This window comes from Oryctolagus cuniculus, chromosome 1 (genome assembly GCF_964237555.1).
Source record: "Oryctolagus cuniculus chromosome 1, mOryCun1.1, whole genome shotgun sequence".
NCBI classification, from domain to species: Eukaryota; Metazoa; Chordata; class Mammalia; order Lagomorpha; family Leporidae; genus Oryctolagus; species Oryctolagus cuniculus.
The window spans coordinates 144396616-144415195 of NC_091432.1; the positions used below are offsets into that span (position 1 = coordinate 144396616).

At 52.3% G+C, this 18580-nt stretch overlaps 1 protein-coding gene across 1 annotated transcript in view; it reads left to right on the plus strand.

Moving 5' to 3' along the window:
* The first annotated feature begins 2067 nt into the window (after nt 1–2067).
* Nucleotides 2068–18580, plus strand: part of GOLM1 (golgi membrane protein 1) — a 53456-nt gene continuing 36943 nt past the window's right edge. Inside the window, exon 1 of the mRNA XM_008257408.4 lies at nt 2068–2227. The gene's annotated coding sequence lies outside the window, so the exon portion shown is untranslated. The remainder of the gene's footprint in view (nt 2228–18580) is intronic.

Here is an 18580-nt window from a genome sequence, read left to right on the forward strand (position 1 = left end):
GTTCATGTGCTAATTCCCAGAGCCACTGAAGGTGACTTGCATGGCAAAAAAGGACAAAGAGGAATAAGTCAGGGGTCAGGAGGTGGGGAGGTCATCCTGGATTATTTGGGTTGCGACCAATGTACTCCCAAGGGTTCTTAACAGTAGAGACCCTTTCTCCGCTGGATCAGAGAGCTGGGATGACAGAATCAGGACCAGAGAGATGCTACGCTGCTGGCAGCCAAGGAATGGGGGAACTGGAACAGGCAAGGAAACAGGTGTGTGTTCCCAGGGCCTCTACGAAGGAACCCAAAGAGACTTCTGACCGACAGAATGTAAGATCATCAGTTTGTGTTGTCTTATGACTTCAGGTTTGTGATGACACGCCGGGGCAGCAAACAGGACACCAACACAAGATCCACCTCTTCCCTGGAGAGGACATTGATCGACAGCCCTTCCACCCCAGCATCCTTTGGGGGAAGGGAGGGAAAGTTCTCGTATGCCAATCAAGTGGCCCTAGCCAATGAGGGGACAGGCAGAATGTGGGTGCCTACCGCACCCAAGCACCACAGCCCTGGCACATTGTTTAATCAAAACCTGTCAGTTAAATTTTTCGGGTCAGTTGAACATTCCAGGTGAGATGCCTGAAAGATACAGAAGGAAGTTTTAGAAGCAATGCAAAGCCAATACTTACACACACACACACACACACACACGGACAAAACTCGAACTTAAAAATTCCAACATTTGTCATCAAGACTAATGAGACCAGAAAAGGACCGATTCTTCCTCGGTATATAAGGAGGAGCGAACTCAGCCAGCTTCCTTAGCACCTACTCTGTATGGACCTGTTCCGCATGAGACCAAAGCCATGGTTTGCCAGTTTCGGAATGCAGAGAACACTCAGGGGAGGCGATAAAGGGGATTTACCACACCTGTCCACAAAATCCCCGCTGGGATCATTCAAGCTCACTGGGAAGATGCGAGGGAAAGGATGCATGCCACGCCACCCCCCAAAAAGCAAGGCTGCTGCTCAACACTGCCTCGTCTCGGCTTCTGGATGCCTGGTCCCACCCCCACAACAGTGTAACAATTCCAGGGAACACAAGCGTCATTCTCGAGTGCAGCGGAATGTGGCCAGCTCGCAACCCAGCTAAGAGCTTCACTTTTCTGCGGTGCTCAGGTGGCAGGAGGGTACCTCTGCCCCCTTTTTCAAGGCGGATCTTTGCTGTGCACAATTGCTGCCGTGCAGTATTCCATTGGGAGTGAGCGTGTTTGTTCCTCGTTGTGGGGATGTGAGATAGGAGCAGAGGAAAAGCAGGCATGGAAAGTCTAGGCTAGGACACTTCAGACTGCTGGCCATCTAGAATTATCCGGGCAGCTCTCAATCAATCAATCAAGACGTTTACTTTCAGAACTCTGGACATGGGAGCCCCTGGCCCCTGAAGCCTCTTAAGGGTTCCCCTAAATTAACTGCAGCATCTGGCGGGTGCTGCCCGAGCTGAGAGCCTGCACGGCTGTCACTGCGTGGGTCATCAGCTGGGTGGCATTGGCTCAGGGAGGCGTGGCTTGCAAACCGGGTCCCCACGCTGCATCCTCTGCGGGCGCCTGGGACCCCTCATTTCACCCTCTGCAAACGGTCCGACGCTCCCAGGGCCGAGCAGCAGGGTTTGAGGAGGAGGGGGTCAGACGGGCAAGAGAGCAGAGACCCCCACCCCGGAAACCTGCTTTCGGCGGCTCCCTACCCCCTACCCTGGGCAGCCTGGGCCGAGGGCACCGTGGAATCAGCAGACAGGGGGAGTGGCAGGTGTGGGGCGCTGGGTGTGGCTGGCTCCACGTTCGAGAACATTCCCTGGGCGGCGGGGAGAAGTGGCAGGGTAGGGGAGGGGTCTCTCAAGGTACAGCTTCTTCCTTCCTGCGGGGCTCCGGCGTCGTGGACAGGAGCGCGGCGGCCGCGCTGGGAAGGGAGGCCGTGGCTCCCGCCGCACGCACGGAGAGCGCGCTGTTGGATTTCCGGCTCCCGCCGAGGGGCGAGCGCGGGCTGGGGGCGCGCGCACCACCGTGGGGCCGGGCGTTCGCGCGCGGCCCCGGCCTCGCCGCCTCCTCCCACTGCGCCGCCGGCGCTGCCCGGGGGCGGGGATTCGCGCTGCGGAGGCCGGAGACGCGGAGACGCGGCGGCGGCGCGGGCTGGAGCGCGAGGCCGGCGGCGGGAGAGCGGCCCGGGCGGCCGCGGGAGCCGCGGGAGGAGGTGAGTGGGCGGCGGCGCGCGTGCGGACCGCGGCCCCTCTCCCCGGGCCCGCGCGCGGCGTGCGCTCGGGGCTGCAGCCGTGGACCGGGCGCGCTCGAGGCGAGCTCCGCGCCTTCCCGCGCTGGGGCAGCCTGCGGCCGCTAGGTGCCTCGGGCCGGAAGCGCGGCCCCTGGACCGCGCGGCGAGGCGAGGTCGCGGACGGGGCAGCTGGTCTCGGGCGGTGCGGGGCCGAGCCGTGACCCGCGAGCCGGGCACCCAAAGTCAAGAGCGTGCGCCCGCCAAGTGGCGCGGGGCGCGCGCGGGCCCGGGGCGGCGGCTCCGCCAGCCTTCCTGCGTGCGCCCCGGGCGGGCGCCCACGTTGCCGCGTCCTGGGAAGGGGCCCCTGCATTTCCCGGCCTTTTTCGGGTACCTGCGCCGCTTCCCACCTGGGCCGACGCCTACCTAGGAGCCGCGCAACTTTTTTGTCGCGTTGTCAGAACAGTCGGCTGCGTTCCTGGGACTCTGTGATTTCCACGCCCTACTTAATGCGTTTGATGATTTTTTTTTTTTTTTAAAGCAAGAGTGGGTGAATGTTCTTTTAAATGGAACTTAAGAGTCATTATATTTGGAAGGCCGCAACGCTGGGTATTTTGGGATGTCTCGTCTCCCAGTTTCAAAGGCAGAGTTGTGTGGCTCTGGCGGTTGGTGGTGGTGTGTGTGGGGGTGCGGGTTTCTTTGTGTTTTGGGGGCGGTCTGTGCGCCCGCCCCACGGCCCTCAGTGGGTGCAGATACTGAGCAGCAGTGCTGATTCGGGCTACTGAGATGCGCTGCTGGAATATTTAGGATGGCTCGTGGCCACCAGATGGGCTCAGCTTTATCCAGTGGTAGATTCCTGAATCTGGGGAGCAGTGCAGTTGTTTGGTCGGTCCTTGTGGGTCTCCAAAGGCCTTCTAGCTCTTTCTACTTGTGTTAAAAAAATTTTAAAAATTTAAAATTAAGCTGTTGAAGTATTTTACTTTCTTAGTAAATAGAAAGAAAATAAAAAAGAAGCCAGTAAATAGAAACTCGCCAGGGCTTCGCACCCAGAGGGGCCAGACATTCCTCCTCTTAAGGAGTCCGTGGTCAAGAAGGAATTGAATTCTTAGGCTGGTTAAATAAGAGAGGTCAGCTTAGCTTCGGGCGTGTGCTTCGTTCTCCTACGGGAGAGGTGACCACAGTTCTTCCGTTTCTCCTGGGGTTTAGCACAAGCATTGAAGAGGAAAGGGGTGCTGGGGAGCCCCCCGGTGCAGCCATCCAGTGCCTTCTGAGCGCTGTGATAGGCGCAGGTGTCGGCCGGAGGTGTTTAAGGTTCTGCACCTGCATCTGTTTTCTGTTTTGTGAGAGGTGAGTTTGAAACACGGGTGAGGGTTGGCCACGCCAGGCCAGGGCTACATGCAGTGGTTCAGTGTTTGAGTAGTACCCGCCTGCCCGCACCCAGCACGGCTTCCCCCCAGAAGCAGGGAAGGCAGAGGCTGGGGGAGATGCCCAGGCATGGGCTACCTTCAGGGATGAAGCCCTGCATTCAGCAAGTGGCCCTGAGAGTATCTCCCCCACCCTCACCCCCACCCCCAGGGGTTCCCACCCTGAGCCAGGTCCTGAATTCCAGCTGCCCTGGGGCGTTGAGGAAGGGGCGGGGGCACAGATGCTGGAGGCAAGTTCTGTGCCTTCCGCTTTAATTCCTTTGCTGTACTCCTGTGGTGTTTTTTTTTTTTTTTGGTTTTTCCTTAAAAAGTTGCTTTATTTATTCTTTTTAATGACCTCATGTGAGAACTAACCTCCGTAATAGATTATTCTTAAAATAAGCACTTCTATTTTGAAAAAAAAATTCTAAATTTCTAAGCAGGTGCAAAAAGTAAAAGGGACGGTGTTGATGTGCGTTGGCTGTCAGCTGAGCAAAGAGTGAATGGCATTTCACTTGCTCTCCCTGTCCCCCCCAAAAAGGATTCTTACAGACTGAATTCGTTTCTTTTTTAGATTTTACAAGTTACTGATGAAATGCTGTTAGGCAAGAGACTGGTTTGCAGGTTTAAGACGTGTTTCCAGGGGTGGGCATTGTGGTGCAGTGGCTTAAGTTGCCACTTGGGGCACCTGCTTCTGATCCAGGATTGCTGGTTTCTGTCCTGGCTTGGGAGGCAGCAGGTGAAGGGTCAAGGACTTGGGTCACTGCTGCTCCCTGAGAGTCCCGGATGGAGTCCCTCAGCCCCTGGCTTTGGCCTGGTCCAGCCTGAGCCAGGCTTGGCTTTGCCAGGCATTTGGGGAGTGAACCAGTGGATTCAAGATTTCTCTTTCTGTTGCTCTGCCAAATGAATGAATGGGTAAATAAACTTGTTTTTAAAGATTGATTGATTTGAAAGGTAGAATTAGAAAGAGGGAGCGACAGAGAGAGATGATCTTCCATCCACTGGTTCACTCCCCAAATGGGTGCAACAGCTGGAGCTGTGCCATTCTGAAGCCAGGAGCCAGGAGTTTCCTCCGGGTCTCCCACGCAGCTGCAAGGGCCCAAGGACTTGGACCATCCTCTGATGCTTTCCCCAGGTACATCGGCAGGAAGCTGGATCAGAAGCAGAGCAGCCAGGACTTGAACCAGCGTCCATATGGGATGCCAGCATCCAAGGCAGTGGCTTAACCCGCTGCACCACAGCCTTGGCCTAACAGACTTTTAAAAAGGTGTTTTCTGGGCAATCATTGGGCGCAGCGGGTTCAGCTGCTGCTTGGCAGTGTCTGCACCCTACGTTGGGGTTCCCGTCTTTGAGTCCCAGTGAAAGTGGCAGCAGATGGCTCAGGTACGTGGGTCTTTGCCACCCACGTGGTGGTGGTGGTGGTGGTGGTGGTGGTGGTGGTAGGGGCCGCTGGGTGGAGTTCTTGGCTTCCGGCTTCAGCCTAACTCGGACCTAGCTGCTGCAGCCTTTTGAGGAGTAAACAGTGATTGGAAGATTGATTTCTGTCTGTTACTCTGCTTTTCAGGAAAATGAATATTTTTAAAGGGTGTTTCCTAGTTCCCCCGTCTCCTTGGCTTCATAGATATTTCCCAGAAAAAATTCCATGCCTTCTCAGATTTTTACAGTTTTTTTTTTTTTTTTGACAGGCAGAGTTAGAGAGTGAGAGAGAGAGAAAGAAAGGTCTTCCTTCCATTGGTTCACTCCCCAAAATGGCTGCTATGGCGGGCGCGCTGTGACGATCCAAAGCCAGGTGCTTCTCCCAGGTCTCCCATGCGGGTGCAGGGCCCAAGCACTTGGGCCATCCTCCACTGCACTCCCGGGCCACAGCAGAGAGCTGGCCTGGAAGAGGGGCAACCGGGACAGAATCCGGCGCCCTGACTGGGACTAGAACCCGGTGTGCCGGCGCTGCAGGCGGAGGATTAGCCTAGTGAACCGCGGTGCTGGCCGATTTCTAGTTTTTTTTAAAATAGATTTATTTATTTATCTGAAAGGCAGATTTGCAGAGGCAGAGAGAGGTTTTCCATCTGCTGGTTCACTCCCCAGATGACCACAACAGCCGGAGCTGAGTCCATCCGAAGCCAGGAGCTTCTTCCGGGTCTCCCATGTGGGTGCAGGGCCCAAGGACTTCGGCCGTCTTCTGCTGCTTTCCCAGGCCACAGCAGAGAGCTGGCTTGGAAGTGGAGCAGCCGGGGCTCAAACCGGCATCCATATGGGATGACAGCACTGCAGGTGGCGGCTTTACCCGCTGCACTACTGCCCCAGCCCCAGATTTCTACAGTTTTTTTAGAAATAATTTTAGAAAATTATTTATTTGAAAGGCAGAGTGACAGAGGGGGAGACACACACACACACATACACATACACATGCCTGCACACACAGCAAGCCACTTGTTTCTACAATTTTTAGAAAATGATTTATTTATTTGAAAGAGTGACAGAGGGGAGAGACAGAAACACACAGCACAAACACACACACCACACCACACCACACCACACCACACAGCAAGCTACTTGTTTCCGTCTGCTGGCTCACTCCCGAAATGTTTGCAGCAGCCAGGTCTGGGCCAGGCTGAAGCCAGGAGCCCTGAAATCTATTACGGTCTCCCGTGTGTGTGGCAGGGGCTCAAGGACTTAGGCCCTCTTCCACTGCTTTCCCAGGTGCATTGGCAGGGAGCTGGGCAGAAGCAGGGCAGTCAGGACTGGTACCCCCACTATGATATGGGGTGCTGGCATTGTAGGCAGCTGTAGCTGAACTCGTTACCCCACAGCAGTGGCCCCGATTTCTATGATTTGACTTTATTTTTCTTTACCACTCTTAAAGGTTGTATTAAAAATACGATGCTTTCCCTGCTAAGATTTTGAAAATCAGTACCTTAGAGGAAAAAAACCGAAAACGTACAGATAGAAATACTATGAAAAATGATTGTAGTGGTTTATATTGCAATTTGTTGCAGTTTCCAAACATTTTTGAGAATTCTCAGTAGTAAGAAAAATGGCAACAATCAGCACTCCTGTGTGTGTGACTTTTCCTAAGTCTGTGCACAGTGCTACTATGGTTTTATTGTATCCCAAGGCCAGCATATACTTAGGGCTGGATTCATGGTTACTGACAATGGAGGTAAAATCCTATTTCAAATACTCTTTGTGTTAATTTTGAGTATTTTTCAGCCTGTTTCTTGCATTCGTTCATATAACTTTAACTTGTTCTTTTTATAGGAATCTTAACAGCTTCCTGTTCTTTGTAAGCATCCCTTTAGGTATTTTGACCGTTAGTCTGCCTCACTGTGCTGAGAGGAGAGGAGAGGGTGTGGGTGGCCCTGTCGGAGCTCCTCAGGCTCCTCCTTGGGGTGCAGCACGTGGCCTGCAGGCAGGGAACAGGGGATGCAGAGGGCTTTCTGTATCAGTACTACTAGTATAGTCGTGGTGCTGTATTCACCGTGATGTAATGCAGTATAAAACCGCAGTACTCACAGGACTCCGATAGTTCAGCAAGTTCATAGAAAACAGAATTAAAAGGTAAGTTTATTTTGTGCAAGAAAATGGAAATTCAAACATAGGTTTTTCTTTTTTTCTTTTTTTTCTTTTTTCTTTTTTTGACAGGCAGAGTGGACAGTGAGAGAGAGAGAGAGAAAGGTCTTCCTTTGCTGTTGGTTCACCCTCCAATGGCCGCCATGGCTGGCGTGCTTCGGCCGGCGCACCGCGCTGATCCGATGGCAGGAGCCAGGTGCTTTTTCCTGGTCTCCCATGGGGTGCAGGGCCCAAGCACTTGGGCCATCCTCCACTGCACTCCCTGGCCACAGCAGAGAGCTGGCCTGGAAGAGGGGCAACCGGGACAGAATCCAGTGCCCCAACCGGGACTAGAACCCGGTGTGCTGGCGCCGCAAGGCGGAGGATTAGCCTAGTGAGCCGCGGCGCCGGCCCAGGTTTTTCAAAATATGCACTTTCTGTGACTTCTGAAGACCCTGTGATATGTAACTACTGTGTATGGCATTCTTTTAAAAAAGATTTATTTAGTGAAAAGGCAGAGTGACAGTGAGGGGTAGGGCATGGAGAGGAGAGAGCGAGCCATTTTTGTTGTCGTTGTTTAAGATTTATTTTATTTTTATTTGAAAGGCAGAGCTAGAGAGGTAGAGAGAGAATTTTCCATCTGCTGGCTTACTCCCCAGATGGCTGCAACAGCCAGGGCTGGGCCAGGCTGAAGTCAGGAGCCAGAAGCTGAGTCCATCCGAAGCCAGGAGCTTCTTCCGGGTCTCCCATGGGGGTGCAGTGCCCAAGCACTTGGGCCATCTCCTGCTGCTTTCCCAGGCTATTAGGAGGGAGATGGATCAGCAGCAAAGCAGCCGGGACTTGAACCTGTACTCCCATAGGGGCATCCAGTGTCATAAGTGGCAACTTAGCCCGTGCTGCCACTACACTGGCCCCTGTATGGCCTCCTTAACCAGGGAGATGGAGCGTCTGTCTTCTTTGGTAGGGTAAAGACACCTGCAACCTTTGGGATTGCCTTCTGCAGCTGGCTGCAGCATCTCCTGTCCCTCGGGCATGCGCATGCTCTGTTAGTAGACAGCTGGACCCTGACCTTGGCCTCTACTTGTAACTCTTTCACCTGGTCCGCAGAAGCACTCCATGGGGGAATGTGTGATTGATTGCTTCTTCCAAATGAGCGAAGGGAGGTTTGCAAAGACCAGGTGGCCCCACAGCAATGCCCTGGCAGCTAAGTATGAGAGGATCTCAGAAAGTCATGGGTAAACGGAGTGAAAAGGTGTATATCTGGTGTAAAGACTTTTGAAATCCATGTCCACGAGCGTCCTCAGAAAGTTTGTGAAAATGTGTGTTGTGAAGAAATCACGTGTGGATTTCAAACATTTTTGTACCAGGGCCGGCGCTGTGGTGTAGCGGGTAAAGCCACCACCTGCGACCCGGGCATCCCATATGTCCCGGCTGCTTGGCTTCTCATGCAGCTCCCTGTTAATGCAGGGGAAGATGGTCTAGGTACTTGGAACCCCACCACCCACATGGGAGACCCGGATGAAGCTCCTGCTTTGGCCTGGCCCAGCCCCTGCTGTTGTGGCCATTTGGGGAGCGAACCAGCACATGGAGAATCTCTCTCACTCTCTTTCTACATCTCTCTCTCTAACCCTGCCTTTTAAATAAATATAACATCTTTAAAAAATTTTTGTACCAAAATGGTTATCGATTCCATTTTCCATGAACATTTATTTATTTATTTGAAAGTCAGTTACACAGAGAGGAGAGAGAGAGAGAGAGAGGTCTTCCATCAGCTGGTTCACTCCCAAATTGGCCACAACAGCTGTAGCTGTGCTGATCTGAAAGGAGCCCTTTCTGGCTCTCCCACGCGGGTGCAGGGGCCCAAGGACTTGGGCCATCTTCCACTGCTTCCCCAGGCCATAGCGGAGAGCTGGATCAGAAGAGGAGCAGCCCGGACTCAAACGAGCACCCATATGGGATGCCAGCACTGCAGGTTGCGGCTTTACACGCTATGCCACCGCACTGGCCCGTTCCTTGAACGTTTAAAGGCAACTTTGGTTTGAGAGACACTGCCATACAGAGGAGGAGGGAGAGCCAGCACCCGCCCCAGATGCTAGCAAGGGCTGGGGCTAGGCCTGAACTAGAGCCAGGAGCTGCGGACTGGGTCCAGCGCCCTCGTGTGGATTGCAGGGATACCACTACTCAAGCCATCCAGGGTCTTCGTCACTATGACGCTGGAGTCCGAAGCCAGAGCCAGGTAACCTGTGTATAAACTGCTAGGCTAAACACCAGTTCTCCCTTCAAAGCTTTGAGGAACCTTGTGTTCACTTGGTGGTCGGTGCTTTTCTGGGTGCTGTCATTTAATTTTCACACCAGCCTCGGTGACAAAAGGTGAGCCCGGGAGGCTCTGAGCAGGTTCTGACTCTCGCCAGGCTAGATGAGTCCTCCCAGTACCTGTGCCAGGTGCGGGGCAGGGCCGCGGGTCCCCTCTGCGTTCCTGGAGCACGGCCAGGCCTTCTCGCCCCCTTTGGGTTCCCGGAGGAGAGAGCCTGGGTTTCACTGAGGTCCAGTTCTTAGTCGACTTGTGAGGGATGGAAGTGTGGTCTCTCTTTTTCTTTTCTTAATTAAATGAGGAAGCTGCAAAACACTACGGCCTCAAAACTTGTTAACATTACCGTATGTATCCTCTCTAAATTTTAATATCTTAGGTTACTCTTTGGCTTCTTCTTAAAACTTTCTGTTTAGATAAAATAGTTTGCAAATCTAAGAAGAACATTTCTATGAATAGATTCTGAGTCCATGCGTCGGTAAGTCAGTTAAACTAGGAAATACAAAACTAGGAAATGCACAATCAGAAAAAGTACAAGGGAATAATGTTAGCAATTTGAACAAGGGTGTTTGCCTTCAGGTTTGTTGGAAAATTTGGAAGGGGTATGTTTTTAAATGTCAGTGGAATAATTGGTGACAAGTTTCAGCCATTTAACAGTTGGATAGTTTCACTGTGTTAGGCTATGCTTTTCTTTCCTAGTTCTAATGGAAATAAGAAAATAAAAATTTACTTTTGCATTCTGTAAGGCATAAGTAAATATATATCAGTAATGAAAATGTTGGAATTATTAAACTTTTTTTAAATTTTTTTTTGTTTATTTGAAAGGCAGAGTTAGGAGAGAGAATTTGTCTTTCATCCGCTGGTTCACTTCCCCAGTTGGCTGTAATGGCTAGGACTGGACCAGGCTGAAGCCAGGAGTTCCTTCGAGGTCTCCCATGTGGATGCAGGGGCCCAAGCACTTGGGCCATCTTCTGCTGCTTTTCCAGGCGCAGTAACAGGGAGTTGGATCAGAAGTGGAGCAGCTGAGTCTCAAACCGGAGCCCATATGAAATGCTGGTGTTCCAGGCTAAGGCTTAACTTGCTAAGCCACAACACCAGCCCCAGAATTATTAATCCTTTATCTTAGGTAGTGTGGGCTACTCTTGCCAAAACCTCAGATTGTCAGTGTAGCTCTTGCTTGGGTGAGTGACAGGGTCCCAGGCAGCTGAGCCATCATCTGCCTCCTAGAGTGTATTAGCAGGGAGCTGGAGCTGCAAGCAGAGCTGGGACTCCATCCCTTCTTTTGGGCTTTTGTTTTAGAAAGATGCTTATTGAGGACAAAAGTGATTGAGGGGCTGCACTGTGGTGTAGCGGGTGAAGTCACCACCTGCAGTGTCAGCATCCATATGGGTGCCAGTCTGCGTCTGGCTGCTCCACTTCTGATCCAACTCTCTTCTGTGGCCTGGGAAAGCAGTGGAGGATGGCCCAAGTCCTTGGGCCCCTGCACCGCCGTAGGAAGCTCCTGGCTCCTGGCTTTGGATCAGCAAAGCTCCGGCCGTTGTGGCCAACTAGGGAGTGAACCAGTGGGTAGAAGACCGACCTTTCTTTCTCTACCTCTCTACCTCTCCTTCTCTCTCTATGTAACTCTGACTTTCAAATAAATAGATCTTTTTTTTTTTTTAAGTGATTGAATAAAGTAGACAGGAAAAGTTTCTTTCATTCCTTCCTGTCCCCATTCCTACTCTACACAGTTCACATGTGTTTTTTGTTTTGGTTTGGTTTTGGTTTTTTTTTTGGACAGGCAGAGTTAGAGAAAGAGACAGTGAGAAAGGTCTTCCTTCCATTGGTTCACCCCCAAGATGGCCGTTACGGCCGGTGTGCTGTGCCAATCTGAAGCCAGGAGCCAGGTGCTCCCTCCTGGTCTCCCATGTGGGTGCAGGGCCCAAGCACTTGGGCCATCCTCCACTGCACTCCCAGGCCACAGCAGAGAGCTGGACTGGAAGAGGAGCAACTGGGACAGAACCGGCGCCCTGACCAGGACTAGAACCTGGGGTGCCAGCACCGCAAGTGGAGGATTAGCCAAGTGAGCCGTGGCGCTGGCCTGTGTTTTTTCTTATAGACAGTTTCTATACTTTCTCTATGTAGGGTCATGTTTTGGACATGTTTTTAAAAATATTTTTCAACAAAAATGGGATCACAGAGAAAAATCTTCCATCCACTGGTTCATTCCCCAAATGGCTGCAAAGGCTGGAGCTGGGCCAGTCCAAAGCCAGGAGCCAGGAGCTTCATCCAGGTGTCCCACGTGGATGCAGGGCCATAGTACTTGGGCCATCTTCTACTCCTTTCCCTGGTGCATTAGCAGGGAGCTGGATCAGAAGTGGAGCAGCCGGGACTTGAACTGGTGCCCATGTGGGATGCCAGCACTGTAGGTGGCAGCTTAACCCACTGTGCCACAGCGCTGGCTCTGCCTCTTAAAAACAATTGGGTTTTGTGTCAAGGACCTAACTGGTCTTTGAGATTGAGAGCCACATACTCTTTGCCACAGCCCTTCAACTCTATCATTACGTATAGATGGTCTGCAGTGTACGGTCACTCCACACCCATCCTCCAGTTCAGCTGCCTTCAAAAGGCAGTGTGTTTTTGGGTACAAAAATTGCATCTGTACTAAACACTTACAGATGTCGTTTCTCCTTACTCTTTCTGAAACGAATACAGTGTAACAGATGCCCGTGGTGTCTGCATTTTATTAAATGCATTGTAAGTAACAGCATGATGACTTAAAGGGCCCCCGAGGGCGGCTTGGGATTTTTGGTGTCCGAGGGGGCCTTGATCCAGCCCCCTGGGTTACTGAGGACAGCTGTGTGGGTCAGCGAGTGTGGCTGTGAGCCAGTGCAACCTGGTGCACTCCGAGGTTTCAATTTAGGGTGATCTTCACCCGTCCTGTACTCACTCAACGTTTTTCAGCCACTTGGAAAACACCATAACGCCTCTTAGCTTGTAGGAGATGCACAAAGGCAGGTAGCGGGAGGGTTTGGCCCTCGGACGCCTGAACCAAAGGAGTCAAGGAGGGCAGGTGGAGAGCTGTAGCCTGGGTGCCGGCTAAAGCAAGGTGGGTGTGCATTCGTGTGCGTTCACCCCCCCACACACACACATACACCTTGCTTCTCCAAGCTTCCACCACCTAACACTAAATATGCACGCTTGCTTTGAAAGTTTTCATCTTTAGAAACTGCCAGCTTCCAGAATTGGGGGAAGTGAGGGGAGGTGCTTCTCTGTACCTCCTGCAGGGGTTGAAGCAGTTGAAGCAGAAGAGAGTGGGCTTGGTCATCCAGCACTAACCCACCGGAAGAAGAGGTGCCAGGCTTTCTATAAATGGACCCAGAGCAGAGGTTTCACCCTTAGGTGACGTTACGCTGTGCCTAGTCTGTTTTTGGTGATGCTGGTCTGCCGTGGAGCAGGCTCTACAGAACCCTGGTTTACAGACAGTCCCAGAACAGGGTAGATTTAATTTTATTTTTCATTTGAAAGGCAGAGTTAGAGAGAGAGAGGGAGAGACACAGAGAAAGGTATTCCTTCCACTGGTTCGCTTCCCACATGATGCGATGGCTGGAGATGGACTGATCCGAAGCCAGGAGCCAGGAGCTTCATCCAGGTCTCCCACATGGGTGTAGGGGCCCAAGCACTTGGGCCATCTTCCACTGCTTTCCCAGGCCACAGCAGAGAGCTGGATTGCAAGTGGAGCAGCTGGGACTCGAACTGAGGCCCATATGGATGCCAGAGCTGCAGGTGGCAGCTTAACCCACTACACCACTCCCTAGCCCTGAGTTTTTATAAGATTTATTTATTAGAGAGATCTAGCTTCCACCCTCTGGTTCACTCCCAAATACCCAGAATGACTGGTGTTGAGCCAGGCTGAAGCCAGGCACCTGGGACTCCAGTCTGGATCTCCCTCATGGGTGGCAGGGGCCCAAGCACTTGGGCCATCTTTTGACTTCCCAGGCACATTAGCAGGGAGCTGGATTGCAGGTGGAGCGGCCAGGATTGGTACCAGTACTCTCCTTATGGGACGCCGGTGCTTCCCTGGGTAGACTATTTTCAAACCATCAGCAGGTGTGGTGGAGTCCTCCTGCTGCAGGGGTGTGTGTGGAGTGTTTGCTAACCTGTGGACTTCCTGCTGGGAGGCTCCGGGAGTGTCAGCTGGGGCAGAGGTGTGGCCCCACCATTGTTTGATGAAGCCAGACTGTGTGTGAACATCGGTCAAACAGGCTGCCCTCCTCTGATTACTAAGACGGATTTGCCTGCGTGATTAAAAACAGTATCTACAAAGGAGGAAATTAAAAATGAAATGTTTAACTAGGAAGTTAAAGGGCCTCGTGCATTTGGGAGGTTGTCTGTTCTCGTATGTTTTCTCTTTTTAAAAAGTAGTTAGAAGTCTCATAACAATTTGTGTTTTATAAGCAAACTATAATTTTAGCCTGTAGGTTGAGGTTTTTTAATTAAGCTGCTAGATAAGAATCTGCAGTTTTTAAATAACTTTTCTGACTCATCAGGAGACTTAATTTTTTTTTGAAAGATTTATTTCAAAGGCAGATCACCAGAGAGAGAGGAGAGATCGATCGATCGAGATCCTCCATCTGCTAGTTCACTCTATTTTTTTTTTGACAGAGTGGACAGTGAGAGAGAGAGACAGAGAGAAAGGTCTTCCTTTTGCCGTTGGTTCACCCTCCAATGGCCGCCGCGGCTGGCGCACTGCGCTGATCCAAAGCCAGGAGCCAGGTGCTTCTCCTGGTCTCCCATGGGGTGCAGGGCCCAAGGACCTGGGCCATCCTCCACTGCACTCCCGGGCCACAGCAGAGAGCTGGCCTGGAAGAGGGGCAACCGGGACAGAATCCTGCACCCCGACCGGGACTAGAACCTGGTGTGCCGGTGCCGCAAGGCAGAGGATTAGCCTATTGAGCCACAGCACCAGCCTGCTAGTTCACTCTAAATGCCTATGACAGTCAGTGCTGGGCCAGGCCAAAGCCAGGAACTGCATCTGGGTCTCCCACATGGGTGGCCGGGGCCCAAGCACTTGCCATTTTTGCGGCCTTCCCAGGAGCGTTAGTTAGCATGGCGGTAGATTGGAAGTGGAACAGCTAACACTGGAACCAGCCCTCTAATATGGGATGCCCATGTCACAGGCGGCTGCCTAATGCACTTTGCCACAATGCTGGGCCTGAGAAACTTTTTAAAATTGATTTGTTTGAGACATAAGGAGACGTCCCATTGGAGCTCAGAGTGGCCGGGACCATGCTGGGCTAGGCTGAAGCCGGGAGCCAGGACCTCCGTCCAGGTCTCCCACGTGGCTGGCAAAATCGCAGGTAGTTGGGCCATCCCTGTGCCTGCCGAGGGTCTCCAGGAGAGGAAGCCAGAGGCAGGCTCGGAGCTGGGACCTGAACACAGGTTCTCTGAAGTGGGTCGTGGGTGGCTATGAACCAGCGTCTCAACTGCTGGGCTAAATGCTTACCCCGAATCAGCACAAACACACCCCCTCACCTCTATTGGTATTTCCTTTCTCCTTCTGTCTACAGAGATTTCCAAGGAGTGGTACAGTCGGCTGTGTGCCTGCAGGTCCTCAGCTGTGTATTACACCAACAGCGGATCAAAGCTGTTTGAAGAAAAGTACATCCTATTGAACAGGCACAGACCTATTTTTCGTGTCATAGTTCCCTACGTGATACAGTGTCACAGTGTTTCCATGGTATCTGCACTGAGTTAGGCATTACAGGTCGCCTGTCTAGAGGTATAGGGGAGGATGTGTGCGCTACCCATGCCAGTGCTACACCCTGTCCTGGAAGGGACTTGAGGATCTACAGGCTGTGGGGTCTGCAGGGGTCCCGGGACCACTCCCTCCCCTGCAGGTACCAGGCACGACTGTACATACTGCAGAGAATACACATGGGTAACTGTGCTTCTAAACTTGCAGTAGGAGGCCGGCGCCGCGGCTCACTAGGCTAATCCTCCGCCTTGCGGCGCCGGCACACCGGGTTCTAGTCCCGGTCGGGGCACCGGATTCTGTCCCGGTTGCCCCTCTTCCAGGCCAGCTCTCTGCTGTGGCCCAGGAGTGCAGTGGAGGATGGCCCAGGTGCTTGGGTCCTGCACCCCATGGGAGACCAGGAAAAGCACCTGGCTCCTGGCTCCTGCCATCGGATCAGCGCGGTGCGCCGGCCGCAGCGCGCCGGCCGCGCCGGCCATTGGAGGGTGAACCAACGGCAAAGGAAGACCTTTCTCTCTGTCTCTCTCTCTCTCACTGTCCACTCTGCCTGTCAAAAAATAAAAAAATAAAAATAAAATAAAATAAAATAAACTTGCAGTAGGAAATGGCTTTCTTAGTATGAACACAATCCAGAAGCAATTAAAGATAAGACCAGACTAGGAATTACATAGTGCCATGGCTTTAATGATTTTGTGACTGTTGTAAAATTTACTTTAGGAGCTGGTGTTGCGGCACAGCGAGTTAAGCCGCTGGCATCCCAGTTCAAGTCCAGGGTGCTCCACTTCCGATCCAGCTCTCTGCTATGACCTTTGAAAGCAGAAGATAGCCCTACTCCTTTGGCCTCTGCTCCCACATAGTAGACCTGGAAGAAGCTTCTGGCTCCAAATCAGCACAGCTCTGGCCATTGAGGCCATTTGTGGAGCGAACCAGCTAATGGAAGACTCTCTGTCTCTGCCTCTCAAATAAACTTTTTTTTTAAAAGATTTATTTATTTATTTGAAAGTCAGAGTTACACAGAGAGAGAAGGAGAGGCAGAGGCAGAGAGAGGTCTTCCATCTTCTGATACACTCTCCAATTGGCTGCAGCGGCTGGAGCTGCGCTGATTTGAAGCCAGGAGCCAAGAGCTTCTTTCAGGTCTCCCACGTGGGTGCAGGGGCCCAAGCATTTGGGCCATCTTCCGCTGCTTTCCCAGGCCATAGCAGAGAGCTGGATTTTAGGTGAAACAACTGGGACTTGAACTGGCGCCTATATGGGGTGCCAGCACTGTAGGTGATGGCTTTACCCGCTACGCCATAGTATCGGACCCATAAACGCTTAAAAAAAAAAAAGTCCTTTCTGCTCCAGTTCTGATCCAGCTCTCTTCTAACGGCCTGGGAAAGCAGCAGCAGATGGCCCAAGTATTTGGGCCCCTATTACCCACATGGGAGACGTGGATGAAGCTTCTGGCTCCTGGCTTTAGCCTGGCCCAGCAGTGTCTATTGTGGCCACCTGAGGAATGAACCAGTGATGGAAAGTCTGTCTGTCTGTCTCTCTTGCTGCAACTGTGCTTTTCAAATAAATTTAATTTTTATAAAAATAATAGATAGTCCCCATGTACTCTTCACTCCCCTGTATCGCCAACTTTTTTTTTTTTTTTTAATTTTTATTGGACAGAGTAATAGAGAGAAAGGTCTTCCTTCCATTGGTTCACCCCCCAAATGGCTGCCACAGCCGGCGCTGTGCCAATCCGAAGCCAGGAGCCAGGTGCTTTCTGCTGGTCTCCCATGCGGGTACAGAGACCCAAGCACGTGGGCCATCCTCCACTGCCTTCTTGGGCCAAAGCAGAGAGCTGGACTGGAAGAGGAGCAACCAGGACTAGAACCCAGAACCCAAATGGGATGCCGGCACCGCAGGCGCAGGATTAACCAAGTGAGCCATGGCACCAGCCCTCGCCAACTAGTATAACCATAGACTATCAAAACGAAGAGATTAACCTTGGCTGTATGTGTTGCCCGTGCTGCTTAGGTGTCTTATAGCATAGCCCTTGATTTGTGTTACCACTGAGGTGCCGTGCTGTCCAGGGCATCACCCCGATGTCGACGGCCCCCCCTCCCCATCGCCGCTGCTGATGTCCTCTGAGGTCAGGTGGTTACTGTGGTCTCCCGGATTCTCAGGTTCAAGTTTTCCACTTGTAATTTGCTATTTGGGAACGCATAAGCTCCATGAGTTTTAAAAAGCATACTCTTTCCACTCAGCAGTTCCACTTACAGAAATAACCCGCGTCTGAGATTTATTTCGTAGCCTGCAAAATGGGGGGGACAGTGTCCCCTCTGTGCTGGTAGAAGCCCCTGCACTGAATAGCGCCTCATACATGAGTACAGTAAGCTCCCTGTTGGTTCACCCTTCCTTCCCCAAACCTCCGGAGGCCAGGTGGGTTTGGAATTCAGAAGATAACAAGATGCGTTTATTACATATTCCGTGACAGCCCCAGGCAGGTCTGGGGCAGCACCCTGTAACCAAAGCCTCACCTTTCTGTCGTGAAAAGTGTGAATGTCCACAGCAGTGGGGGTGGGGGGAGATAAAGACCAAGTAGCTTCAGGTGAGTTCTGACCAGAGCTTAATGTGCGTGCGGGCCAGGTCTTGTTGCGGGAAGAGGTTTTAGGGTTTGTAGGACGTTGTGCATTTCAGAATTGTGGGTGGCTGCACCTAAATGAGAGTTGTATACCGCGAGGTGGAGGTCTGTGGTCCTCGTGGCAGCATCGTTGGAAGGTCAGCCTGGAAACCCCTCCGTGCCGCTTTGTGGGGGAGGGGAGGTTAGGGCAGTCCCGGTGCACACTGCTGCCCTGTGCAGCCCTTCCCAAAGATGGGAGCCAGCCAGGCGGTACAGCCAGGAGCAGGGTAGCAGCAAGGCATGTCACTCAACAGACACAGCACAGTTAGCACGGACGCTGCGACCTCACTCGGATTCCAAGGGGGCTTCAGACAGTTCGTGGAATCTGGATTAAAAGGTGTGTGTGTTTCTTCTGATGCACCTAAGTTTTGAATTCCACTCGTGTGAGGGGTCTTCAGGACGTTCATAAAGGGGTGCCGTTCAGCCCGGCGGTTGAGATGCCCACGTGCTGTAACGGAGTGCCTGGGTTCACGCCCAGCTCTGGCTCCCAGCCCCAGAGTCCCGCTACTGCACATGCTGGAGGCAGCCAGTCTAGCTCAAGCACCTGGACCCCTGCCACCCACGGGGACACCTAATGGAGTTCCCCCCCAGCTCCTGGATTGGCCTTGGGCCAGTGCCAGTTGCTGCTGGCATTTTGGGAGTGAACCAGTGGATGAGAGCTTTCTTTCTCTCCCTCTCAAATCAAAATAAAATTTTT